This window comes from Aotus nancymaae, unplaced genomic scaffold (genome assembly GCF_030222135.1).
Source record: "Aotus nancymaae isolate 86718 unplaced genomic scaffold, 86718_ANA_hifiasm-v0.15.2.pri h1tg000012l, whole genome shotgun sequence".
Classification (NCBI taxonomy): Eukaryota; Metazoa; Chordata; class Mammalia; order Primates; family Aotidae; genus Aotus; species Aotus nancymaae.
Window position 1 is genome coordinate 33,672,373 of NW_026988423.1, and position 26,094 is coordinate 33,698,466.

Here is a 26,094-nt window from a genome sequence, read left to right on the forward strand (position 1 = left end):
TCACACAGTAAACTGGGCTTTCACCCTAGCTGTGTCCAGACAAGTCTCTGTCCAAAGTGCTGCTTTATCCACGGACTGCTATAGGGACCATGGTACGAAGATAACTGGCTTAAACACAGTTCCAACCTGACACCATTACAGACACTTGCTCTATGAAGCATCACCATATATCCAATTTCAAGAATGAATCAGATTCCAGAAATTCCTGAAAATGGAAATCACAAAATCCTAATGCCTCACCTTCACAAACAGCCCTATTAAAAAGAAAACACATGAGTACTTGAAAAACTTTAAGGTCATGCTGTAGCAGTAATTAAAGCTGCTCTTTCCTTCACACTCAAGTTCAGGGAACAAATATCGATTCTGAGTTAGACTTCAATGTACCCAACAAGGAAATCTATACTGAATCACACCATCAATACCCAAAAATACTACAACAAATCGAATCACTGATTCAAACTAGCATACTGTGTAGACTCTAAGAGCCACTTGCACTCCAGCACCATTTGCTTTTTCTTCTTCCAACAGAAATACAAATAAAGACAATGTTTACAAAAGCAACCAATGTATTAGAAAAGGTATTCCCATTCAGACTGACTTAAAAGGTCTAAATCTGTGCCAAATAAAACTCTGAAAGAATAGAAAATAAAAGAGATGGTGACAACAATGTTACGGCCCAGCTGCCAGCTAGCCATGTAGCATCACGCAGTGCCCCAAGCATTTTTAAAGGCAGATTGTAACTCTGCATTCAGATCAAAATTATAATTATCCAAATTCTATTTCCTAAAAGATGACTATTAAACCGCATCCCAAGCATTCTGCTTGGGTCTCCTCCTCCCTTCAAGTTTCCCAAACAGAAGGTGAAGCTATAAAAGGTCCAAGGTAGACTAAAGCTAAGCAATCAGGTCTGATTTTCTCTCCCTACCTTTTCTTGTGTGCTGCTTAAGAAAATCTTGAACATAAATATTTGATCGAGTCAACAAAATGGGAAACCAAGATATAGGGGAAGCGAGGGGGAAAAGGGGCACTAAGTCACCACCGTTGTCCGACAAGCAGCGGTAACTTCAGTCAATTGGAAAGAGGAGAGGGGAAACTCCATGGGAGCAGAGACCTCTGGCCCCGCGGGCCCCAAGCACACCAGGGGGCGGGGCGCGCGTTGTCGCCCGCGGGCAGCGGGGGGAAACGCACCGCGACTCCTTCGGGAACGCCGGTGTCCCTGAAGCCCCCACTCGGCCGCTCCCGGGAGTCGCGGCTGCAGACCACCTCAGGCCAGGGCAGAGAGCGCTGCGGCAGGCCGGAACGCCGTCCGAACGCCCGGCTCGCGGAGGCCGCGGGGAGCGCAGGGCGCGGTGGGCCCGCAGCGCCGTCCGCCCAGGGAGGCCGGGGAGATGGGGTTGGGGGCGGGAGTACACCCGAGAGACTCCTCCGGGAGCTCGCGATCCGGAACCCTCACTCTAGAATTTTTTCTAAGAAGGAAAGAGGCCCCCGCAGCCTTCCCCGCGGGGCCTGCCCACGTCACCGGCGCCCCCGGCCCTCCGCGCGCCCGCCTTACCGAGCCCCGCGGCCCCGCCGCGCCGCCGCGGCGTCCCTGCGCCCCGCTGGCCGCTCCGTGTCTGCCCTCCGCGAGCCGGGCCCGACGCCCTCCGCCCGCCGCCGCCACCGCCGAGCGCCGCCCGCGCCTCCGAGCCTAGCGCCTGGCCGCCGAGGGCAGCCGCGGGGGATCGGCCGGGCGCCCCCCACGCCAGCGCTTCATCCCGCCTCGCGCCCCGTCAGGCTCGGGGGCGGGGGCGCCGGGCCGCGGCCTCCAAGTCCCCACCTCTGGCACGCACCGCGCTCGCCCTCCCGCGGCGGAGTCGGCCCCCGGGGACTCGGGTCCTCGGGCTCCAGAGCCCCTCACCCTAACGCCTTCGGGCCGCCCCCGCAGCGCCCCCGCCCAGCTGGCCGGCGCGTGCTCCCGCCGGAGCCCGCCGCCCGCCCAGCCTCCGCCTCCTCCGCTCCGCCTCCTCTTGCACCCGCGACGCCCGCAGCGGGGAGAAGAGGCGCGCCGCCGCGGCCGCGAGCACGAGCACGCGCGAGGAGGGCGGGCGGCGGGCGGAGCGCGCGCGCGGCCGAGGGGCGGGGGCGCGCCGAAGCCTCGCCTGCAGTTGTCCCGGGAGCGCACGTGCGCTGCGGGGGGGCGGCGTGGAACGCTCGGCTGGTGCTCCTGGGGCCGTTGGGGGGCGTTGGGGGGCGTTGGGGGGCGGGGAGCGCGAAGTGGGTAGAGCTGCTGCCTGAGGGGTCTAGACTTAGGCTGTTGCCTCGGCCCCTGCATTGTGCTGCTGTGCAAAAACAGAAAAACCTGCCACCGCAGCAGCAGTAGCACCGGGAAGAGGCATCCTCCGAGACTATGCAGTGGCTCCTCTCCAGTCCCAGCTGACCCCGGAACGCTGTCACCGCGTCGCGGAGGAGAGGGGGCGTTGCCGCGAGTCAGGAAGATCCTCGCCTCTCCATCCCTAGCACATTTGGGTCTGGAATCAACGCGCCCCGGTTATTGTTTGGAATCTGGGGGCCTAAAAGTTCCTTCAGTTGGCTGCTTCTTTCAGAGTTATGGACCAGGAAATTGAAAGCAGCATGGCAGGGGAGCGAAAGGACGAGAAGGGGTGAAAGAGTGGCCAACCTGAAGGTGCGTGGCTAGACTGAAAAGAGGTTTTGGAGACAAGGGAAGGAGCTCACTGGGAACCCCCTGCCCGTGGATGGCACTGCCCTTGGTACTTCCCCTGTTCCTTTTGTTCAGCTCCCAGAGGCGGTGCAGCACTTCCACCTGCAACGACTATCTGTGTCACGGAATACAGCAACGATATCTTGGCATTCTACCGCGTTCTATTTTCATTTTTTTCTTTCAAGTATGTACCTTTAAGTCCTGAGTTCGGTATCTAAATAAATGTTGGGATGGTTAACCTGCAGAATTCACTCTTCTCCTCAAGCCTACCGGTGCCAAATACTGCATCATCTAATGTCACTGCAGTGATTTGGGTCCACTCAGCATTTAGTCATTTCAATGGGAGTCACTGAATATAAAACGTGGCCTTGACCGCGATTAGCAGAATTTCAAGGGCATACATGGAGCAGAATTTCACCATATCCGGGAGAGAAATTAGGGAGTGAACATGCACAATAATCCCACTCTTCCAGCTTCAGTGTAATCAAAGTTGCTTTAAAGAACAAGTACTAGGGAAGGGATGGAATGAAAAGATTTGCATAGAAGCACAAACTAGGGTGGGAAATTTTGAAGGAAGCCAACTTGAAGTAAATACATTGCAGCCCTCTGCTGGAAATAGTCAGTTGCACTTGAGATTCATAAGGGTCTTCATGCATACCTCCTAAGTGCTAGAGAAACAGCAAGGTAAAGAACGAAAACTAGAGACCTTCAACTTCAGTATGATAAGACCATAGTTTAAAATCCTTCTTTCACCAAACTGTAGCAGTTCTCTGGGGTTCATCTCTGGGCCACAGAGAGCCATGTCTGCCAGAGAGGGACTAGTATGGACTAGGTAGCTTTTGTTGTTCTAAGGGTTTGTTGTGCATTAAATACAAACGTCCTGTGATAGCAAAAGGAAGCCAGCATGGGACAGAAAACCAAGTCACTCTGAGAAGCAAGTTTTGCCCAACGTCCCAGTCTCTTGGCTACTCAATGACAATATGCATTCTTTCAGAAATCCTACACATTCTTTCAGAAATCCTACACATCCCACGGTTTCACCACCACACCCTGAAAGTCAGCCACAGCAGCAGAATGGATGTTAAATGATTTATGGTTAAGTGGTGGAGGTACATAATATATAAAGGAGCTAGGATTGGATGACACAGATATTTTACTTTAGAGCCTCTAAACATTTTGGTAACTTTCTCTCCTTAATATGTATTACATCTAGTTCATAGAAAAGAACAAAGGGATGCCATGTGTGATTTCTAAATATTAGAGGTGTTTGAGCAAGTTCAAGGGTGCTAGTGATGCTCCTTAATCTCATTTTGAGCCAGCACTCCCTCCCCTTGGACCACATTATCCAAATGTCCCATGCCCTAGTTATTGCCAAACCTGCATATAAACTGGAAGTTGTGATTGCTGGGCAACTCTGCAGCCATCTGACCTTGATGTTTCAGATGCTTGTAATCAATTACCTCTGTCCTAATAATACCCTCAATGATTAAATACATAAATCACAAAAATTGCAACATTCCTTAAAAAAGAAAAAGCCTGTCCAACGTTAAATAGCTGAATGTGTTGCTAACGTATGGTTTGATTCAATATGTACAAGGTGAGGGGTAGGAGGGGAAGAAAAAGAACAAATTCCCCCTCTTGCCGAAGCTATTGGAGGCCTCAGCCTGGCCTCCTTTCTCAGTCTTGGCACTGCTGTCTGCCAGGAGGTAGCATCTGGGCTCACTCCCGGCGTCTCAGATCTGTTGCATTGCAGTCCCCTCTAGACACTGAAGCAGCGTCATGGTGCAGACAAGTAGAGCCAGTGAGGAGGGCAGCTACGCAGACAATTGCAACACTTACCTAACCTTGAGTTTGAAAGAGGGCCTGGGAATTGAGCAAGGGAGAGAGAAGAAGCTTATTTGCATCCCCAAACTGAGAATGCACAACAGCTGTATTGAGAAAAGTTGCTGAAAGTAGGCCAGGTTTCATAGAGAATTTTAACAGACAATTTTCCCAAAGCAACAATTGACATTGTCTTGCTTATTTATTTTTTCCTGGCAAAAGTGCCAGCTGCATATTGTGTCCGAATTAAAAAGAGTTGTCAAAAAAGATGTGTTGTCTATCTGTAGCGTGCCTCTTGCTAATATTGATGCCCATGGAATAGCCTCTGTAAACATTGGAATTCTTTACAACAAAAAAAACTACCATGGGCAACATTTTAAGGAACACCAGTACTACTGTTCACTGAGATATTACTAATCCCTGATGCATTCATTGAAATCATAAATTTCCCATCTTCTCTTCTTTCCTTATCACATTTTGCATCATGAGCCTCTATCACAATAATTTAGAACTTTGGGTTATTCTCCCATGAAATTTTTTTTTCAGTCTTTAAACCTTAACACCAGCTCTACCTATTGACATGCTACTTTTGAATGGGGTCCTTCACCTCCTCCATGATTCTATCTGCTGCCTGCCCCAGGGCTCTGACCCTGGGCCCCGACCCTGGGCCCCTCCTGTTCTCTTTCCACACTTCCACCCTAGGCAGCCTTCAAATCTTTAAGTCCTCAAGCAAGGCTTTAGCTTTTTTTTTTTTTTTAACTACCTTTAACCCTGGCCTCTCCCAAACACTCCAGCCTCCTATATCCTGCTGCCTCCAGGAATCTCCACTTGGATATCTACCACTTAAGGTGTCTCAAACAGAACTTTTGATTTTCCATATTGAAATCAAACCCCAAAATTGCTTCCTCTGAGTCCTCCCCATCGCAGGACAAAAAAATCTCTCTTTCTCTCAATCACCATGTTCATTTTAGCAGAAAACCCTTCCAAGTATACCTTTAAAAGATACTGAACCCAAACTCATCCCTCTCTCTTAACCATGAACGCCCATGTCTGCCATCCCCATGATCTTTTTCCTGGGTGACTGTGACAGACTGAAGGATCACCCTGCTCCCACTTTTTCCCCTCCATGGTCTATCCTCTGCACAGTCACCAGAGAGTTTACTGCAAAGCATTGGTAAGATAATGTCCTTGTTCTTGTACAAAACCCTCCAGGGCCCTATGCTTCTAATCACACTGCAATAAAACCCAAAGTCCTTTCCCAGCCTTTCAAGTCCCTTCAACCCTGACTCACTGGTTCAGTATTTGCCTTTTGCCATTCACTCTGCCTCAGGCACACCTACCTCCCTCCTGAAGTTCCTCAGACCTGCTAGAACCTGGCTTCACCTTCCTGGCTTTTAAACTAACCTTCCTACTACTATATAAGATAGTTCTGCCTTCCCCATCTCCTTACTCTGCTTCTTTTTTTTTCTCATAGCACTTATCACTATATGATTATGTTGTGTAATCAATATTTATTAATGGGCTCACTTCCTAAAATGTAAGCACCATGAGGGCCCGGACTTTGTTTATTCACCATTGTATCCATATTGGCAAATGAATAAATAAATGGTACTCTCAGGGTGCGAAGTCTCTATGTACACTTCTTATCTGCTGTTGTTTATTGCTATGGATCTATCTTTATAGTTATTACAAATAGAAATGATTGCAATTGTAAAATTATGTAATTTAAATTTCCTATACTTTCAACTTTGACCTCTCGCCAGTGTGCCAGCTTCATGTATTCCACAAAAAATTATATCATTTGCAGTTCACTGCAAGTCAGATCAAGACAAACTATACTGAAGATCTAAGAAAATATCAAGATTCAGCAGAGAAATGTACACGTTAAATGAGGAATTTCGTGCCTGTAGGACACAATCACAGTCTAACCTTGCAATTCGATTTTAATATGTAGAAGTTGAAGGCAGAGAAAAAGCCAAATTATATCCATTGCCTTCTCATTCCTAACTGAAATAATCACCATGGTGAGAAGGAATATAAATTTTAGAAGATGCAAGTTTCCCTTTCATTTTTTTGTTATCTCACCATGTAATCTTGGACAAGGCAATTAACATCTGTTTTCCCATCTGTAAAATGGGCTTGCCCACCATCCTCTTTAGTTGGGTATCATAAAGATAGAATGACTTAATTATTATAAAAATGTTTTAGAAGAAAGGAATTTTGCAAGTGAACAGTGATTATTAGTTTCCAAATTTCTTTGTGTAATATTTTGAAAATGAGGAAGAAATAATGTATTTTTTCAATGTCCCTGAAGACTGAAGAAAATCAGCATTTCTAAATCATGCAGCACTTCCAAAACCATCAGAAAAAAATTTTGAAAGTCGAAAAGCAACCTGTAGAGTCACCTAAGTATATCACCTACCATGGAAGGCTCTATATACCTGAAGCACTGTGAGCAACGACGTGTGATCCATTTTACAGTCAGAGTGCACTATGATCAGGAAGCGGAAGGAATAGCACGGAAATGCAAGCATTTGTATAAAGTACTAATTCCACTTCTTATCAAGCAATATAACGTGGACATTCTTGAAAGAATAAATGAGCAAAGAGGCAACTATAACATTTCTATATATGAGTTGCTTAAGAGGCAGCAAAATGTTTGGAAGGGGAATGGAACCTAGGGCACTTTTTGAAGCTCTGCCTCCAGTAAGCATGCTGCTTTATTTAGAGTGTATGTTTAATTGAGGTGACTTGGAGGAAGGTAAATCTCTCATTGGTGGCTGTGACAGTGGTGGGAAGTTGCTATTTCTCATAAATACACACACACACACACACACACACACACTTTACTGTAAACCCACTGAATGCTCCACTCCTCCCTCCAAGCTTTGCCTGAATCAGCACTCTACTCAGTGATGCTCCCAACCCCAAAGGCTTTTATTAGATCTAAAGAACTGAAACCAGTATTGAGGAAATGCCTGGGAAAGTGACTTGGGAAAGCTAGAGATCAAAGAGAGGTCATTCAGCTCCAGGGTGGCTGCTTTCCCAGGGTGCTCCCGGCAATTCCCCTCCCACGATTTTGTCTTTTATGGCTTCCAGTTTCCAGAACTTAATGCATCTCAGAAAGTCTAAAACATCTGTGTTTTTCTGCTATATTCAAAATACTTGTTGGCCGAGGATTTACCGATGTTTCTGACACCGTATGCAGTAGATGTGAGGTTTTCTGGGCAACTTGAGAACTCTAGTAGATAATCCTATATGGCATTTTATTATTTTTTAAAATCACTTGTGCTTGGCTTGGGAAGTTATCTTGTATTTAACTTTAAGCGTAGATGATCTCTGGATATACTGAGGGCTAGGGGACATAATATATCAGAAAAAATAATAAAACTTCCCTATCCAAATATTATTCTCCTGTTCCCTACTTAATTTTTTCTCTTATGTATTTTATGCTGAAAACAAACAGTATTACTCCTCAGAGTGATATAAAAGGCCAGTATCAAGCAGAGCTGATAACAGACTCAAACTGACTAGCTCACTCCTTCTTTCTGCTGTCATGGTCTGATTTTAAAAGTATTTCTCGGCCAGGCGCAGTGGCTCACGCCTGAAATCCCAGCACTTTGGGAGGCTGAGGCAGGTGTATCACCTGAGGTCAGGAGTTCAAGACCAGCCTGGATAACATGGTGAAACCCCGTCTCTACTAAAAATACAAAAATCAGCTGGGCATGGTGGCGCAAGTTGTAATCCAGACTACTCAGGAGGCTGAGGCAGGAGAATTGTTTGAACCTGGGAGGTGGAGGTTGCAGTGAGCCGAGATTGCACAACTGCACTCCAGCCTGGGTGACAGAGTGAGACTCTGTCTCAAAAAAAAAAAAAAAAGTGTTTCTCTGTAGTTCTTGATGGATTAAAAAAAAAAAAAAAGCAACAACTCTCTTACTCATGGCTACAGAATGTTTTGTTAAAGAATACTACAGCAGTGATAGGCTAGGTCAAACAATTGAGAAAATTATAATTTAGGCAATTCAGAGTTTTCTGTGCATCTTTCAAAAGAAAACCTAATGCTTTATCAAATATGAGACACTATTAATTTTAAGAGAAATTCAGGCACAGAGAGATTCAAAATCTGTCTAAAATTCAGTCTATGCTTTATGATAATGAAAAAGAGATGTCTCTTTTTTTGTAAATATGTGTTGATGGCCAGGTAACACAAAACAAAACATTTTTTTTAGAAATGGAGGTCTCTCTGTGTTGCCCAGACTCATCTCAAACCCCTGGGTTCAAGCAATCCTTCTGCTTCAGCCTCTCAAATAGCTGGGATTACAGGTAGGTACCATGGAAGCCAAGGCAAGAGGATCACTTGAGGCCAGGAGTTTGAGACCAGCCTGGGCAACATAGCAAGACCCCATCTCAAAAATAAATAAATAAATACAATTTAAAATATTTTTAATGTTATCCATGCATTTCTATGCATCACAGGAGAAAGACCATCAGAAAGGTGCAATCCCTTTCGACCCTCTTTCAGCCCCTCTACTACAAGAGGGAACAAGAAAAAGGGACCTCGCATTTACATTTCCAACACTGCCTCTAGTTACCATACCTGGGGCAGTTGGCTGTAACTCTTTCCAGGCCCACAAGAACACAGCATTAAAAAACAAAACCACATTCAAGTACAGTGACTCAAGCTAAGCTGTGGCATGTTGATTAGCCAAACCATTGGCATTTCACATGCCTAGTCCGTATCTTCTTTAATGGGCAAGTAAGCCTGAGGAAGAGAGTAATTTTTCCATGGCAACCCATTATATAATTACTAGCCCTGCTTCTGGGCTGGCTCTCACATCACACCTCCCCAGATCCTCTGGTGCAACTTTTTGGGAGAGTTAAAACCTCCTTGATGTCGCCTTGGTACTACAATGATGTCCTTTGACGGAAGAAACAAAGTCAACCGTCGTGTTCTCACTAAGCAGTTCAGGAAAGTTTGGTTCTTCCTTTTCCAAAGGAGAAAAGTATCTTCAAGGAGATGACTAAATCTTACTTAGAAGCATCCTTCTTCATTAAGTTCTCATCTGTATGGTACCATGCTGGAGGCATGAAAAGAAAAAGCAAAGAAGAGCAAATAATGAGACCCTTCCATTTCTCTGTGATTCGAGTTTAAGATAGACAAAACCCACAAAAGCTAATCTCTGAGTATACAGACATCAAACAGCTGTGCAAACATTGGACAGATGCATAAATTAAATACAAAAGTAAATAAAGTATTTATATTATGTACAAGTCATGCAGCTGCTGTTATTACACTCCACGAAGGCTCCGGAGAGAAGGAGGGACATTAGACTGAGCAGATTGTATTTTTCTATCAGGGATGGTGTCAGCAGGAAGGAGCAGAAAGGTCACACATGGCTCGAGGAACAAAGACAAACCGTTACATAAACTCTTGTCTGCTGGTGCACAACCTCTAAACGTGGTCTTCAGAATGAAGCAGCTTTGCTTCTCAGAAATAACTTTTATATGTCAGACTCTGCTTTTAGGAATCTGTGTCAGTAACTAATTTTAAAGTGTCGGGGATGGTCCCATGGCCAGCAATAGCCAGAACCCAATAAGGTGACCTGAGAGATCACAAGAACTGTCCAACCTCAAAGACTACCTTGATATTCTACATGTGTCCAGGGTGGATGAAATAAAAGGAACGACAGTAGCCCACTGCCATTGGAAACTCTTCCTGGTAACCTGGTGCCATGGAAATTTCCTCAGTCTTCTCTACGGAGTAACCCAGGATGCAAAGTAGCTTTATTTAGCCTAGACTCCCATACACTGCACTGGAACATAGGACACATGAATGATTGATGAATGACTAATCGGCTCATGAATCTCTCCTTACTTTAGGAGATAAAAGAGAGGATAGCCTTTGTGTTTATATTAAATTAAAATACCATTTTTATTCAGAACAGCCTGTATAGTGTTGTATATTTGAGAAAAAAAAGATTTAAAAAGAGAGAAAACAACACAAGCTCCTGGTTTAAAAAAATTAGAAATGGCAGTAAAATGGAAAAATTCAAAGCTACAATTCAGAGGTAATCATTATTAATGTTTTGGTATATATCTTCTACATATCTTCATGTACAGGGATATAAATCAAAAATTTTAACAGAAACAAGATTATATTGAAAATAATGTATGCAATCTGATTTTTCCCCTTAATACTTTTTAAACTTCTCTTGTCAATAAATATTTATTTACAACATTATTTATATACAATCATATGTCTATGCCATATTTTTTTAGTTCCTTATTGTTGGACATTTCTAGTGTCATTTTTCTTTTTTTTTTTTTTTGGCTCTAACTTGTAATGGCTGGTGGATCAATCTTATTACTAAAGGTGTGTGTACATCACAGACTTCTGAAAGTCAGAATTCTTCCCTCACCTGCTGGCTGATACCTGGAATTTTGTGCTTAGTGCCTCAGTCCTTTGACTTAAAGATTTTGTTTAGTTAAAAAGTGAGTCCCAGGAGAGCTGTTTCTTAAAACCCTATCTGACACTTATTTCCCATTTTTCCTTGGGAAGTCCCGAGGAGAGTCTCAAAGACTAGTTTTATGCTGAGGTCTTGGCCCTGGGCCTTGGATGATGAAACCAGAAAAGTCCCCAAGTTCACGCATGTTCTTGTAGAGCTGTTACAATTTTATAATTGCCTAAACTCCTTGAGCAGTTGGGAACACAGTTAATGCTGGCTGGTACTAATTATTGCCTAAATTCAGTTCATTATAGGAAATAGTTTCAGTTCTTAGCATACTCCCTCAGGACCTGGTCCAAATATTCATTAATTTTTATTCTCAAATACTTTATATTTGTATGGTTTTCTGTAAATATAAACCTATTTAACTTATAGCCTATCTTTATTACTGCATGGTCATTGAATTAACCTTATTCAGACCTCAATTTTTCATTTCACTTCTAAGGAATATAACTGTGATTATTCATACCCCAGAATTCAGGGCCGGTATACTGTAATCCCCACACAGATGGTATAGTTCTTTTTATCTACAAATCCAGGATTTTCTTCAACCCAACGAACGTGTCTGTGAGGTGTGTTATCACAATATAACATACCTGATTACCCTGTGAAAAGCAGAGCCTAGGAAAAGTGAAGGTTCCTGTCTCTATGCAACCACAGGTAGGTACCTGTGTGTGTGTGTGCGTGTGTGTGTGCGTGTGTGTGTGAGAGAGAGAGAGAAATAGAAAGAAGAAGAGAGAGACACACACAGAGAGACAAAGAGAGAGAAGGAATGAGAGAGAGACATTATTTATCTGGAGAATAGTCGTACATCTCCAGGGCCTCAGGATCAGCAATGTCAAGGTCTACCAGGTGCTTATGAAGTGCTAATTGTGCTGTTACTGAAGTTCAGTTTCCACCAGAGACTCACAGAGCAACCTTGGGGAAATGACTGAATGCTTCAATTTCTCTAATCTCACACCTGAATACCAGAGATGATAATTTTTTCCAACTCCTTCCCTTACAACGGCATTAGAATGAATTAGCTTACAGTTGGTGTTTTGAGATTCTGTGGGAGCATTATTACTTCATGCTACCTTTTTTATGTATAACTAATGTGCACTCAACCATTAAGGAGGGACAACTATGCCAAGGCTGTTTTCTTTCTATACTGCTCTCTTGGGAAAGCATCCAACTGCTGAAACTTAATGTATGAAAAACAAGAGCAAGAGAGAGACCCAGAATGAGAAATCATAACCACCCACTCACATATATTTGGCATTTCAAGTTTTGAGCAATTAATAACCAACTCCTTGAGTTGGAAGCTGTCATGCTCACAATGCTGTTTGAACTGTTCCCACACACCCCACTGAACACACCTTCCTTCCAGAAAAGGCTCACGGGGACGCACTTTTCAGCCTTGAAAGACAAAAGAGTAGATTTGAGCAAACATAAAGCCTTTCATGAAATGGAGTAAGGACAAAAGTCTCTAATTCCAGAAGACTGGCATTTCTAAGCAAATAGTCCAGTTGTTTTCTGCCATTCTGAACGTGTCCGTTCACTGGGAATTTAAGTGTGGCTTATCTGCGTCCCCTTCCTCTGACGTGGAGGACTTTGTTGCCCCACTGGGAGTTCTACAGGAAAGGGAATGAACGAGGAGAGTCTTTCATAGAGAACTGTGAGTGTGTCTACGGCCATACCACCCTGAATGCACCCGATCTCATCTGATCTCAGCAGCTAAACAGGGTGGGGCCTGGTTAGTACTTGGATGGGAGAATTGTGAGTAACGAGAAAATAATGACAGCAGCAAGGGTCATGGGCCAGCAAAAGGAGGCTGAAGGGGCCAAAAAGTTGAGCATAGCTGTGGATAGAAACAGAGCCAGTGGGTGGAGACAAGAAAACCAAGGCAGGGAAGCGTGGGGTCAAGAGCAATAGGGAAGCCTGTCCTGGGTAACCCTGGGACAATGGCTCACGTTGGCTGGCTCTTCCTTGCTTATAAGGCAGCGTGTATGGGAAGACTCATTACCGAGTGCTAAGGAAGGAAAGGTAAGATGTAAACCAGGCTGATTTGCAGCCACTCAGGAGTCTCTGGCAGCTAGGCTTGGAGAATAGCATCAATGTTAACAGCAAGGGATGAAGCAGAGTAAATATTTGATATATGATGGCAAATATAATCAATAACATGTATCAAACATCTTCTGCTCCTGCTAAAGGTTCATGTTAATTATAAATATGACAATATTTGCAACAGTTTCAAGTAAATAGAATTATCTCTGCTTTGCAGCCCAGAGAACTGAAGACAAGGGCTAAATAATTAGCCTAACGTTACACGGTAACCAGTAACACTGTGTTTTAAACTCAGGTCTTCGTGCCTTCAGAGCCCCAGTTCTCCTCAAACTTGAGAGAATTAGGTACACACATTCCTCCTCTTTCCCAGATATTCTGATTCAGTAGTTCCGGTGTGGAGCCTGGGGGTCTGCACTTTAACACACATTCCTGGTGGTGTTGACATAGGTGCCCTAAGCCAGGCATTCCAAAACACTACCTTCCACCAAAGGCCAGAAACAGCCAGCTAGGAAACAAGGGCAGAAATAAAATTGTAGGAAAAAAATGCAGCAGAGGTTTCACCATTAAAATCATAGCCCCGATACTCTATGATTGTCCTGATAGTCTGCTTATCTTTTTCTTATGTTCCAAAAGTTAACTCGTCTGGTACCTAGAAAGATCAGGCTTCCTTGGTAGCTAAGGTCCTGTGGATCCTACTCCTTGTTCAATGCTGGGTTAGGACTACAGACAGATGTCTCCTAAACAACCTTAGGACTGAACTTTTCAAAGTGCTCAGGGCAGGAACATTAAAAGTGATCATTTCTCAGACGTGACAGTCCCATTTCACTGGCTTTAACCAGAGTAGAACAAGAGGAAGGACTTGTCTTTCCACCTATTCCCCAAAACAACTTTTAAACAAAGGGACCAGTTCTCACAATTACCCACCAAACAAAGCACATTGATAAAAATCACTACTAGGTTTCCCAACTGGGTGTCATTATCATGCATTGACCCGGCATTTCCCTTCCTTTGGTTAAACTCTTGAATTCCTGGATCAAGCTTGAGAAAGAGAAATCAGTCTTGTTCAAGATGTGTTTTCCCATCTCCCAGGGTCCCACTTTTAGGTTAAATAACTTTTTTTCCACCTAGATTTTCTTAAAGAGGTTGAGAGACAGGATTCCAGTGAAACTACAGGAGGCAGCCATAACTAATTTCTTTGCAATGTTCATTTCTCCAAATGACAGCAAAGGAGCTATTTGAATAACTCATAATCGACATTAGCTGACATCTTCTTGTTGATTTCTTCTTAAACTTTCCTAAGTCTGCTCTCCCCTTTCTTTGCTGCACATCCACTCCAGTCTGTCTGTAAGCGCCTTTGTGGCCTCCACTGCAGGCCTTGGGCCAAGGGAAAAACGGATTCTTTTCATCTATTCAAGTGTGATCTGGGACAGACAAGCCTGCTCCACAGGCAAGAGGCACAGAAAAGTGCTCTGTATTCAGCTTGCAGCTCCATGGAGTCTGTAGTGGGGGCCTGCCCTTGGCAAGGCCAAAGCAGTGACCAGGGCCATTTGGCAGGAACAGGAATGCTGTTTGGCCCCTTCCCTTCACCTGGACAGGGGGCCCTGTCCTGCAGGAATAGTGTATCCTATTCCAACTCCTTTCCTCTAAGTTCACTTCCAACATTAAAAATCACCTCCTCTTAACTCTCAATCAAAGCAGCATTTTTTTTAGATGCGAGGTAAATTCAGAGCATATTACAGTTGCTATATATGGAGATGATTAACAGAATAATAACTAATGAATCTTCCTTCCTGTCTTCAGTACACAGAGGACTCAAGGCTTGAGGTAGTGGCAGGAGAAAGGAACTAGGTGAAAATAGAGCTCGAGCTATCTAAAGATATCTTTCTCCTGTGTTTAAGTTGCTAAAAATATGCTTTTCCTTTGGTGCCTTTTAAAAATTTCACCTCACAATAAGCCTGATAATGTTATGCAACAGTGCCCATCATGCCATTACTCAACACTCCTCTGAAAGTGCTTTCTGAGACGTTAAAGGAGCTACAAATATTGATGAAAGAGCAGCAAAATTATCATTATTTGATTATAATGTTATTGCAGTCAAATAATATAGAAATGCTTTTAAAAATCTATTACAAATAACCTGACAATAGAATAAGAAGGCAGGTTATACATACCAAAAAAACTTTCTTATATTCCAGAAAATAACTGGGTGGAAAATAAAAACTGAAACAACTCACATTAACAACAACAGAATTATAAGTCACCCAAGAATGTATATTAGTTAAATGAAGGAAACTGTAGAACTCTGAGGAAAGGGAAAAAAAGACTAGATGCTGAATAGTCAATGTCAGAATTGTAAACATGTCAATTCTCCCCAATGAATCTATCAATGGAATGAATTCCAATCAAAATCCCAGTAAGATATTTTTAGGAAAAACTTAATCTGTTAATAGATAATTTTCAGAATGGTAACCTCTTGACTACCCAGCAAATATTAAGCTCATGTCAAAGGTTTTATTTAACTCATTAATTAATGAGGAAACCAATAAGACGTTAAGACTGATTCCAAGAGCGTTTGAACAATTTATTTCTTATAAGCAACCTAACAAAGAAACGTTAGGATAAGATTGCCGAACTTGATTAAAAACAAACAAACAAACTGGTTATTGCCCAATAGGCCTTAAATCTTTGAAGTGATCTGTTTCAAATGACAGAAATTATTTGCATCTCTACCAGACAGAAATCTACAACTTAGCAGGTAACTTCACTACAATTTAGCAAGTACTTCACTTAGCAAGTAATTAGTCTAGGACCTTTAATCAATAGTAAACAATGAACTAAGTACATTTCCCTACACTCCTAAGGTGGCCTTTATTCCCCTACGACATTAAAAGGATATGCTGCTCATGCTTGTCTTATTTCTAGGATCTGAATTTTTCTAAAAATTCTAAATTTCATTTAAAAAAATCAACTTGAGAGTAACTAGGTAATTTTTGAAAAACAACAACAAACACAAGGGAAGGAAGATTTGCTTTACTTATTAAAACAGCTGATAATAAACAGGAGGAGGAGGACAGTCTTACCTTCTTGAGATTATTGAGAGTCTGGCATCCATTTTCAGCAGCTGTCCCTGCTGAAACTTGGACAATGCATGGTTGCCGTGCATGGCACGCTCTCATTCTCTCTCTCTCTCTCTCTCTCATTCTCTCTCTCTCCATGTCACTCAGAACTGGTACCATCAAGAAAGCTGCTCTCCTCTCTACCCCTTCCTCTATACCCAGTCCCACCATTTCCAATCTAGCTATCACTAAAGTCCTAATAGTTAACACTTTGGTTTATTATACACAGTCTCTGTTCAAAGTACTTCTTCATGCATCAATACATTTAATACTCAACACAAACCTATGAGGTAGATTAATTGTCATCCCCATTTTACAGACAAGGAAATTAGAACACAGAGTTGCTATAACTTAACCAAAGTCACATACTTGAGTTCAAACCAAAGTCATCCTTGCCATGTGTTATTATACTAACCACTACCATCTGCTTCCTGCAATGGGCAAAATCAAGTTGCCTGCAAAAGTGGATGCTAAAACAGAGCACATTTACATCTTCCCTCATTTCCACAGGTTACAGAAAATAATGGTAGGTTCTTCTCTGTTAATAAAAAATAACTAGATGAAGTTGCAAGAAAAATGTTTCCTGCTTTGAGATCACTTGGAAAAGCAGTGAGTTAAATTTAAAACAGGCTGGACACGATGGCTCATGACTGTAATGCGAGCAGCACTTTGGGAGGCTGAAGCAGGTGGATCACGTGAGTCAAGGAGTTTGAAACCAGCCTTGGCAACATAGTGAAACCCCACCTCTACAAAAAATACAAAAACTAGCAGGGCGTTGTGGCATATGCCTGTGGTCCCTACATGAGACGCTGATGCAAGAGGATCTTTTGAGCCTTGGAGATCAAGGCTGCAGTGAGCTGTGATTGTACCACTGCACTCCAGCTTGGGTGACAGAGTGACGCCCTGTCTCAAAAAAAAAACATAATACAGATAGGGCCTTGCATCTAACTCGAAGAATATGTACACCCCTAATTTTACAAAGGCACAAACTGCAGTTGAGTAGCACAGAGTAAGAGGGGTGGATGGACACCATGCCCCAGGTAGATCTCTGAAAGTTTCGCCCTACTAAGGATGTCCTCCAAGATGCATATAGCTCCACATGGACACACCCCCTCTGTTTTTGCACTTAGGAGACTTCTGATATACAGACTGAAATAGGGTATCCACATACCTGTCTTTTTATTTCCTGGTTTATCCCTTACTTAGTGTTGCACTCTGAGAAAGGATGCATAAGTTTCACATCCAATGCATCCGAAATGCCTTTGTTCTATACTTACCCTTGAGGGTATAGAATTCTGGGCGGAAATCACTTTCCTTAGAACTTCGAAGGTATACACCCTTGTCATCTAATTTTCAAGGTTGCTGTTCAGAAGTCTAATGCCATGCTCATTTCTGATCTTCTGTTTTCTCTCTCTAGAAACTTTTTAGCGTTTCTTCTTTAAGCTTGGTATTTTCATAAATCACAGTAGTGTTCTTTAATGTAGGTTCCTCCCAATCCATCTTGCTGGGCATTTGGGGTATTCTTTGAATCCTTTTAGGTTTACAAGTTTTGAAGTTTGTTTTTTACTTCTTTTTTAACTGTAAAGAGAGTTCATGTTGGGGAGGCAAGGGCTCAGAGAATTTGAGGAACGTTTCATGATGGAAGCCAAGCATCTGAATTAAATATATGATTGGACAGGTGGAGACACGGGCATTCCAGAAATGCAGAGCTGTGGGGACAGAAACATATGGTTAAGAATCAGCACAGTCCAGGAGGGACAGTGGGAACGCTGTTAAAGATCATGAAAACAGGGAGAAACAAAGAGGGCATAGTGAGCCTGACTGTGGATAGCCCTATGCCTAAATGGGTGCCTTTTGTGTGTGTGGCTTCTGATGCAGAACGAAGTTTGCACACCAGCTGAGGGGCTCCCACATCTTTTACACTTGTAAGGTTTCTCACCCGTGTGAACTCCCTCTTGCTGAATCAGGGTTATTTTCTGATTGAATGCCTTCTTACAATCCTTACCTGCAAAGGGGTTCTCTCCAGACTGAATTCACTGATGCTGAGTCAAGGCTGCATCTGAACTTAAACCTTTCCCACATTCTTTACATTTAAATGGTTTCTTTGTAGTGTGCATTATCTGATGCTAATGTGCTATATCTGATGTCATCCACATTCTTTGCATTCAAAAATTTCACTACTGTGACATCTCTGCTGTCAGTGAAAGTCTGCCCTTCGACTGAAATACCTGTCACATTTTCCACATTCATAAGCTATCTGACCAGTAGGAGTTGTCTGATTCGTAGAGTTGTGTGCTGACACTAACATTTTTTTCTAATTTCTCACATTTTCTCCCTTTCTCGTCAGCAGAGGCCTCCTCATGCCTGGTTGACCCATCTGTGAAATCTCCCCTCTTTGACTTTGTCTTGACCATCCAGTGACCTTGGGGCTGTTCTAGGCTGCTCCCAAAATCTAGGTGCTGGGAAATATTCCCTGGCAGCCCTCCCAATGTCAGTCTGAGGGACTCTGTTTCTTTGGACTAACGTTCCTTTGGAATTGTCCTTCCCTGGACAGACAGCTCTGGTTTGTCCACAGATTCGCAAAGATAGGGGCTCCATGGCAGTTCCCCTTTCTCCAGCAAGGAGACCAGAACAGGTTAGCTGAATGAAAAAGTCAGGGAAGCCACCTCTGCATAATGCTCCAGCATCACCTCTCTGTACAGGGCCCTCTGCACAGCGTCCAGGCTGGCCAGTTCCATCTGGTGAGGTATGCAACTGCTTCCTCAAAGGTCGCTGACTCCTAGGCAAAATGGTCTGGAGCGTGGCTGGCATCCCCACTTCACTCTCCTTTGGAGATTGGAGAAGTGAGACCAGACCCCGAGCCCGTTTCATGGCCTCCACTGACCCCATGCAGCACAGACACAAGGAAAGCCCACTGAGGCCCTAACGATGCTCATGCTTTGACTCCCGTTTAGCCCAGTTCTTTGTCTTTATACATTGGCCAGAGCACCGGAGGCGGGAGGAGTAAGTGACATTTCTTACAGTCATCATATTTGTAGCAGTCCTTCTCATCCAAATGAGACTGTTATTTTCAGGAATATTTTGTGTTTTTTTGAAGTCTTTTCTTCAATTTAGAGGCCCATAGCAAATACCTATTTTCCCTTGTTTTTAGGAGCAAATTCTTACCCATCATTGATACACAGAGTTGCAACATCTTTTTTTCTCTTTACTTTCTTAATAGCTTTTGACGAAATGAAGTCCTGGAAGAATATTGAACTGAAAGAATCAAGAGATCTGAGATTTCACCCAGCATCTGCCGATAATGAGAAGACCCTGGTCTCATTTGTGAAAACTGGGATGATTTGCCTTTTCAGATTCCTTTCTGCCCTGGTTCTGTGAGTGCTGTTCTTCAGTCACGTGTCCTCTGATGGCCTGAGCACTGCTAAGGAAGGCACGTGATGTTTTCAAAAGCTCTTTTTTCTCTCTTCCCTCCTGCACTTGTTTAATATGAGCAGTGTCCCTGTTGGGAGCTAGGTTAGGGATGCCAGTGACTCTCCCCATCCCTAGGGTTCTTGCAAATAGAATAAAAATCAAAATGCAGTCTGAATGGGGGTCAAAGCTCTCTAGGGAAAGTTACGCAAAGAATTTATCTCATTCTTAGTTGGACCACGGTTGGTTTCTGACTGACCCAGAATCCAAGTCTAACTATTTCCTTACCAAATTAGTCTCTTCTAAAAGAGAATCCCTACATTTCTATTTAGCAGTCGTTCATCGTGTGATACCATCTCATCATTCAGGAGTCTTAGCATTCTTTTCTCTTTTTCTTTCTTTCTTTTTTTTTTTTTTTTTTGAGACAGAGTATCTCTCTGTTGCCCAGGCTGGAATGCAATGGCACTATCTCAACTCACTGCAACCTCAGCCTCCCACATTCAAATGATTATCCTGCCTCAGCCTCCTGAGTAGCTGGGACTACAGGCACCCGCCACCACACCCAGCTATTATTATTTTTTTTTTTGTATTTTTAGTAGAGACAGGATTTCACCATATTGGCGAGGATGGTCTCTATCTCTTGACTTTGTGATCCACCCGCCTCAGCCTCCCAAAGTGCTGGGATTACAGATGTGAGCCACCGTGCCCAGCCAAGTCTTAACATTCTTGATAATGATGTGTTGTTATAATACACAAAGATATTGGCTAATTTTCTCTAGTTATTTCCTTATGGTCATTTGGTATCTTCTTCAGGGAAAACAAAAAGTATCTCTACCTTGCCCAAATCTCTGTGAAAAGTAAAAGAATTAATCATTCCAATGCTTTACTATGAGGCTGACACCATTCATTTGATTGGCTGAAATCTTCACTTTTTTTTTTTTGTTTGGTTTATTTCTTTCTCTACTTCCTTCCTGCCTGCCTTCTTTCTTTCTTTCTTCTTTCTTTCTTTTCTTGCTCTTTCACCCAGGCTGGATTGTGGGGATGTGATCTCAGCTCACTGCAACCTCTGCCCTCTGGGTTCAAGTGATTCTTGCGCCTCAGCCTCCTGAGTAGCTGGGATTACAGGTGGGAGCCTCTAGGCCCAGTCATCTTCACTTTTCAAAGTGTTTTGTGTGAGTTAGAGAGGGCTGGAATTCTTCAATTTAGAATTGACCATCTAAGCAGCACTCCTGCTGTGGCAGGAAAGAGGCTGAAGAACAACTTAAAAGGTACATGTATTTTGAAGTTTTGAACAGAAATATTAAATATTCAGCCTATCTGTCCTGCAGTCCCTACATGATTTAAAAAGCAAATTAATACCACCAGATTGACTAGGAGCAAATATCTTATATGAAGAAATAATTAGAGTGTGGCTATGGTAATACAATACTTACTTGTAGCCAATAAAATATGCATCCTCTGGTATCTTCTCTGAATGCTATGAATTATTCCTAAAAAACCTGAAAGTTATTTTCAAATAGTTTAGTTAGGTGATAAAAGTTTAGGGCCATGTTTGACTCCACGTATTTTAATTCATGTTTGAGGATTTTTTATAAACTACTGATTTCTTTTAACAACTAACTTTCCTTATAAATATTTTTCATCAAGCATAAAAATAGTTTTACTATTTTAAAAAATAACAGCATGTCACACGGTGGTCGTTGTATTAAAATGTGCAATATTAAATGGGGGTTACATTAAGCATGTAAAGCAGGAGTCCCGGCATGCAGTCTACTCCTTGCAGATTCAGACCTGTCTGGGCATGTTTGAATGACCAGCCAAGCAGGTACCCAGGTGTCTAGCTGGCTAAGACATTGAGGAACTTACTTTAAAGAAAGAAACTCAGAAATTCTGAAGCGGGTGGCTAGCCCTATTCTGACAACCCCTGTATCATTTAGAGTTCTTTTAAGTGCCGAGAACAGAATATCCTTAGAAGTGGTGTAGACAATAGGCAGATGTTCAAAGGCAGTTGGCATCTGGGGCTGGAGATGTGACAGGGAGATCTGCCAGGCATCCAAGTGCTTCCCATCGATGTCTTGCCATTCTCTCCACACCACTGACCACAGATGACTCAGCATTTCTAGGCATTATTTCCAGTGAAGAAGAAAGGACATTTGTTTCCATGTATCCAAGTGGCCTTCCCTTCTGGTCTCTTTGGACCAGACTAGGTCACATGTCTATACTCTCACCGCAAAGGAAACTAAGAAAGTAAGTATGTGGTACTTGATGCCTTTGTCATTAAAGGAAGTCTCCGTTAGTAAGGAAGAAAGAGTCTGCCACAAACTTCTAAACCAGTGGTGATGTCCCATATCAGCCACAGAAAGTTGGTAAGATGGAAGAGAAGCAGAGCTCACAAGCTTGATAAATGAACGCCATAGGTCTGACCTAGAGAACCACTGCGATCTCTTTAAGGATGAGCAGATGGTTTCCCTATCAGGTTGCCTTTGAACCACTGAAAGATTCTTTGGGAGTGCAGGTTTGTCAAAAGCAAACAAATAGCAATTGAGATTTGAGTTGGACTGCATGCTGTAGATAACATGCAAACACAATGGTTAACCAACCAGAGGGTTTATTCTTTTTATATTACAAAGCACCTAGGCAATGTCCATGTTGGTTATGGTAGCTCCATTATGTCATCAGGGACTCAGATTCCTTTTATTTTTCTGTTCAGCATTCTTAGAGTATGTGGTCTCCATCTCATGACAGAAGCATAGCTCCTGTTCCACCTCTATCTCCAGTCATCATGACCACATTCTAAGCAGAAAAAAGAAGAAAGAATGAGGGCATCGGTGGGTGCCAACTCAGTTATTTCCCTTTAGATAACATTCTTGAACAGCCTGGACAACATACTGAGACTTCATCTCTAATTAAAAAAAAAAAAAAAAAAAATTTGCCAGGCATGGTGTACATATTCCAGCTACTTGGGAGGCTGAGGCGGGAGGGTCTTTCGAGGCCAAGAATTCCAGGCTACAGTGAGCCATGATCATGCACTCTAGCCTGGGTGACAGAGCGAGACCCTGCCTCAAAAAGAAAAAAAGAGCACTCTGGAAAGTCTTGCATCATATCTGTGGCTTTTATTTTAATGGCAACAACTGTCACATAGACTTCCACCTGCCAAACAGACTGGGAAAGGTAGTTTTATAGCCAGATCCATGCCATCTTGAATAACGTCAAAATTCCGACTATAAGAATGTAAATTTTGGTTAAGCAATTAGTAATTTCCTTTGCAATGTGGGGTTTTTATGTGGAAAACAGAGAATGTGAAATAGTATAGTGTAACAGTGGTGGGTAAGAGTGTTTCTCTGAATTCATTTAATTTTGGTGGATGGATTATGAAAGTGATTGAAAAAGATGATCAGTGTCTTCTAGGAACCTTGTTGTTCAGGTAATGAGCAGGTGGTTGTTGAAAGGTCAATGAGGACAGCACCTGCTGGGAACAGGCTACAGCTCTGCAGAGAGTTCCACAGATGCTCCTGGGACCCACCTCATACTTTTTAACTTCACAATCTCAAAGTCAATACATATATATATATATATATATATATATATATATATATAACCAGTCAGAGAGAGATTTTTGTAAGACTGCCCGGTTATATATTTTGCACATGTAATGCTCGTTATATGTTTCTACTATTGGTGCAATCTTTCTATAATCCTATAGAAGATTGACTTGAAGTGGTAGGTAAGATTGCCTGGTGCATGTATCTGATTTGCCCATAAGAACTTGGAGAGTTTAAATCAGATGTAGGCTGTGGTCCAAAACGAGTGACTTCCTGGAAGAATGAGGCTAACCAAACACTAGACATCTTATTTGCCCAACGTCTCTTTTCGGAAGCAACATGGAACATAATAGAGTTAAACTAAATAAAAATAAGATCCCCAAATGTAATATAGGTGATCAAAATCAGGAAAGAGAAGTGTAGGCTAGAGCAATTAGAGAGGGATTCGTGGAGGAACTGGTTCTTAAGTTGTACCTCATAAAATAGGAGGAATTTGGATACTTAGGAAGGAGATAAAGAGAACATTCTGTTGAGGTGCACTGAAAACTCTGATGAGGCCAGGTATAATGGCTTATGCCTGTAATCTCAGAACTTTGGGAGGCCAAGGCAGGTGGATCACTTGAGGTCAGGAGTTTGAGACCCACCTGGCCAACATGGGGAAACCCCATATCTACTAAAAATACAAAAATTAGCCAGGCATGGTGGCAGGTGCCTATAGTCCCAGCTACTCAGGAGGTTGAGGCAGGAGAATTGCTTGAACCTGGGAGGTGGAGGTTGCAGTGAGCTGAGATTGCACCACAGCACTCCAGCCTAGGAAACAGAGCGAGACTCTGTCTCAAAAAAAAAAAGAATGAAAGAAAGAAGAATATAAAACTCTAATGAAAAGGAGGGAAGTGGTTCAGGGAGAAGGTTCAGAGTAATTAGAGTAATTTCCTTTAGCAGGTTCTGGAACAATCTGAAGGGAATGAGGAACACAGGACTGGAGAGAATGGGAGAAGGAAATTATTAGGGAGGGGACCAGGAGAGTCACAGCCCACCTAACTCCTTCCTAACTTTTTTTTGTTCTTTTGTTGAGATTTCCAGTTAATTGTCCCACTACACAAAAACTTAAGAAAATCAGTAAATCAACTCGAATAAAACTTTGGTGAATAATGTCAAGAATGTGGCATGCATTGTTGGTGGGAGTATAAACAGGTACAACCACTTGGAAAACCACCTGGCGGTATTTAATGAAGTGAATGTATGTATGTGCTGTGATACCAAGCCCACATATACAGATAGGAGACATATAATATGTATTACATGAAGTAATAATCATATATATATGAAATTATTCTGGTGTCTACAACAAAGGAGACATTTAAATAAAATATCAAGAATGCGTACTATGGAAGAATAAGCTGCAATTCAAAGCATTGATCTAGATATACATTTAGTGGCCTAAATGGGCGTTAAAAGTATACTTTTGAGTTTCAGAAGTAAGAAAGAGAATGAGATGTAAATATAATATCATTTATGTAAACTAAAAACACATACATACCAGATACTTCATTTTAAGGCTTATTTGCAAGAATTCATGGGGGAAGGGAATGAGAGTGGAGATAGGGAATGAAGGAAGAAATCAATCCGTCAATCAAGAAAGGAACCTCCATACATTGATTATGATTCACATGCTGTGAATTCATGTCTCTACCTAATTTTGCCTCCAGCCTTCCTCCCACAAAATAAACCTTTGAGGGAAAAAAACACATTCTTAGATCTCCAAATATTTTTAAATGTGTGAGCAGCACTAGAACATATAATTCTCTCATGCACAAAATGGGGATAATAATAACACTCTTACAAGGCTGTCAAGAAAATTAAAGGAAATCATGTATTAGATACCCAAATGGAGCCAGACCTAGATGCGGGGTGGTTGACGAGACTCCCTAGCTGGTGAGGTGACTCACTATGAACTTTCCTACCGTTCTCACAGTGTTTGTGTTAAATCCCTGCCTCAGCAAAATGATAAATCATTACATCAGGGACTTTCAAAGTCAAGCAAATAGTCAAAACCATGTGCGGTAGGATAAATCCTCAAATGCAAGAGTATACAGTCCTGCTCCCTGTTGACTTCAGCCCTACAGAGAAAATAATACATCTGTTGATTTGAGCTTAGGGAAGCTTATTACCACCAATGTTCTTCCCTACAGTCACTGTTAGCCCAACTCAATGCGCCTTTCTGAACAGTACTCACCAGTTGGCAGTTCAGTGATTCCCAGGCAGCATATGCTGGGTGGTGAAGGCTAAAGCAGCCAACTGACACCGTGGGGAGGAGAGAACTGGCCAAAGTATAATGACCTAAATTGGCATTTGGTCAGATCATGGGGATTTTCTGGCCCTTTGGTCAAATGCCTGGCACTGTATGCTTAGGTCTTTGGGAAACAATGTCATGCAATAGTAGAATCTGAAAGAGTAATTTAGAGCAGTTTATTGGGGGTAATGGATTGTTAGTAGCCAAATTTACAAAGAATAGAGGTCTGAGAAATATTATAGTGTCCTCTCTTAGATACCTCTTGGTGGCTAAGAACACAATCTTCTTAAAATTGAAATGAAATGGTATCAAAATATTTTTTTGCTACCAAACTACTGTATATGCAGGAGGAAAGCAGTTTACCTTTCCACCTTATGAAGGAACTTTTTGGATATCTTGTCTATCATACATTATTCATAAAATTTGTGAGTCATCTACTACTTAGCTTCAAAAAAGTGGGACAACTTAAAGGATTTGATAAACCAAAAGAATTCTCGCCCAGTTACTCTGGAGGAACTCTGGCTAAAATCTAGAATTCCACAGATGATCCCACAAGATCTCTTCCAGACCTAAGCTAGAAGATTATTTAGGCTGTCAATAAAGAAAAAAAAGTATAATTCCATAGTTAAGAATTTCAAGGGATCGTAGAGGTCTTCCAGTCTAA

At 42.5% G+C, this 26,094-nt stretch overlaps 1 long non-coding RNA gene across 1 annotated transcript; it reads right to left on the reverse strand.

Annotated features, from left to right (window-relative positions):
- Window positions 1–8,864: 8,864 nt before the first annotated feature.
- Window positions 8,865–25,426, reverse strand: LOC105729735 (uncharacterized). Its single transcript, XR_001110291.2, has 3 exons — window positions 25,374–25,426; window positions 17,465–17,896; window positions 8,865–9,597 (listed from the first exon to the last, which is right to left on the reverse strand). It is a non-coding gene; the product is annotated as an uncharacterized LOC105729735 (long non-coding RNA).
- Between the last annotated feature and the right edge of the window lie 668 nt (window positions 25,427–26,094).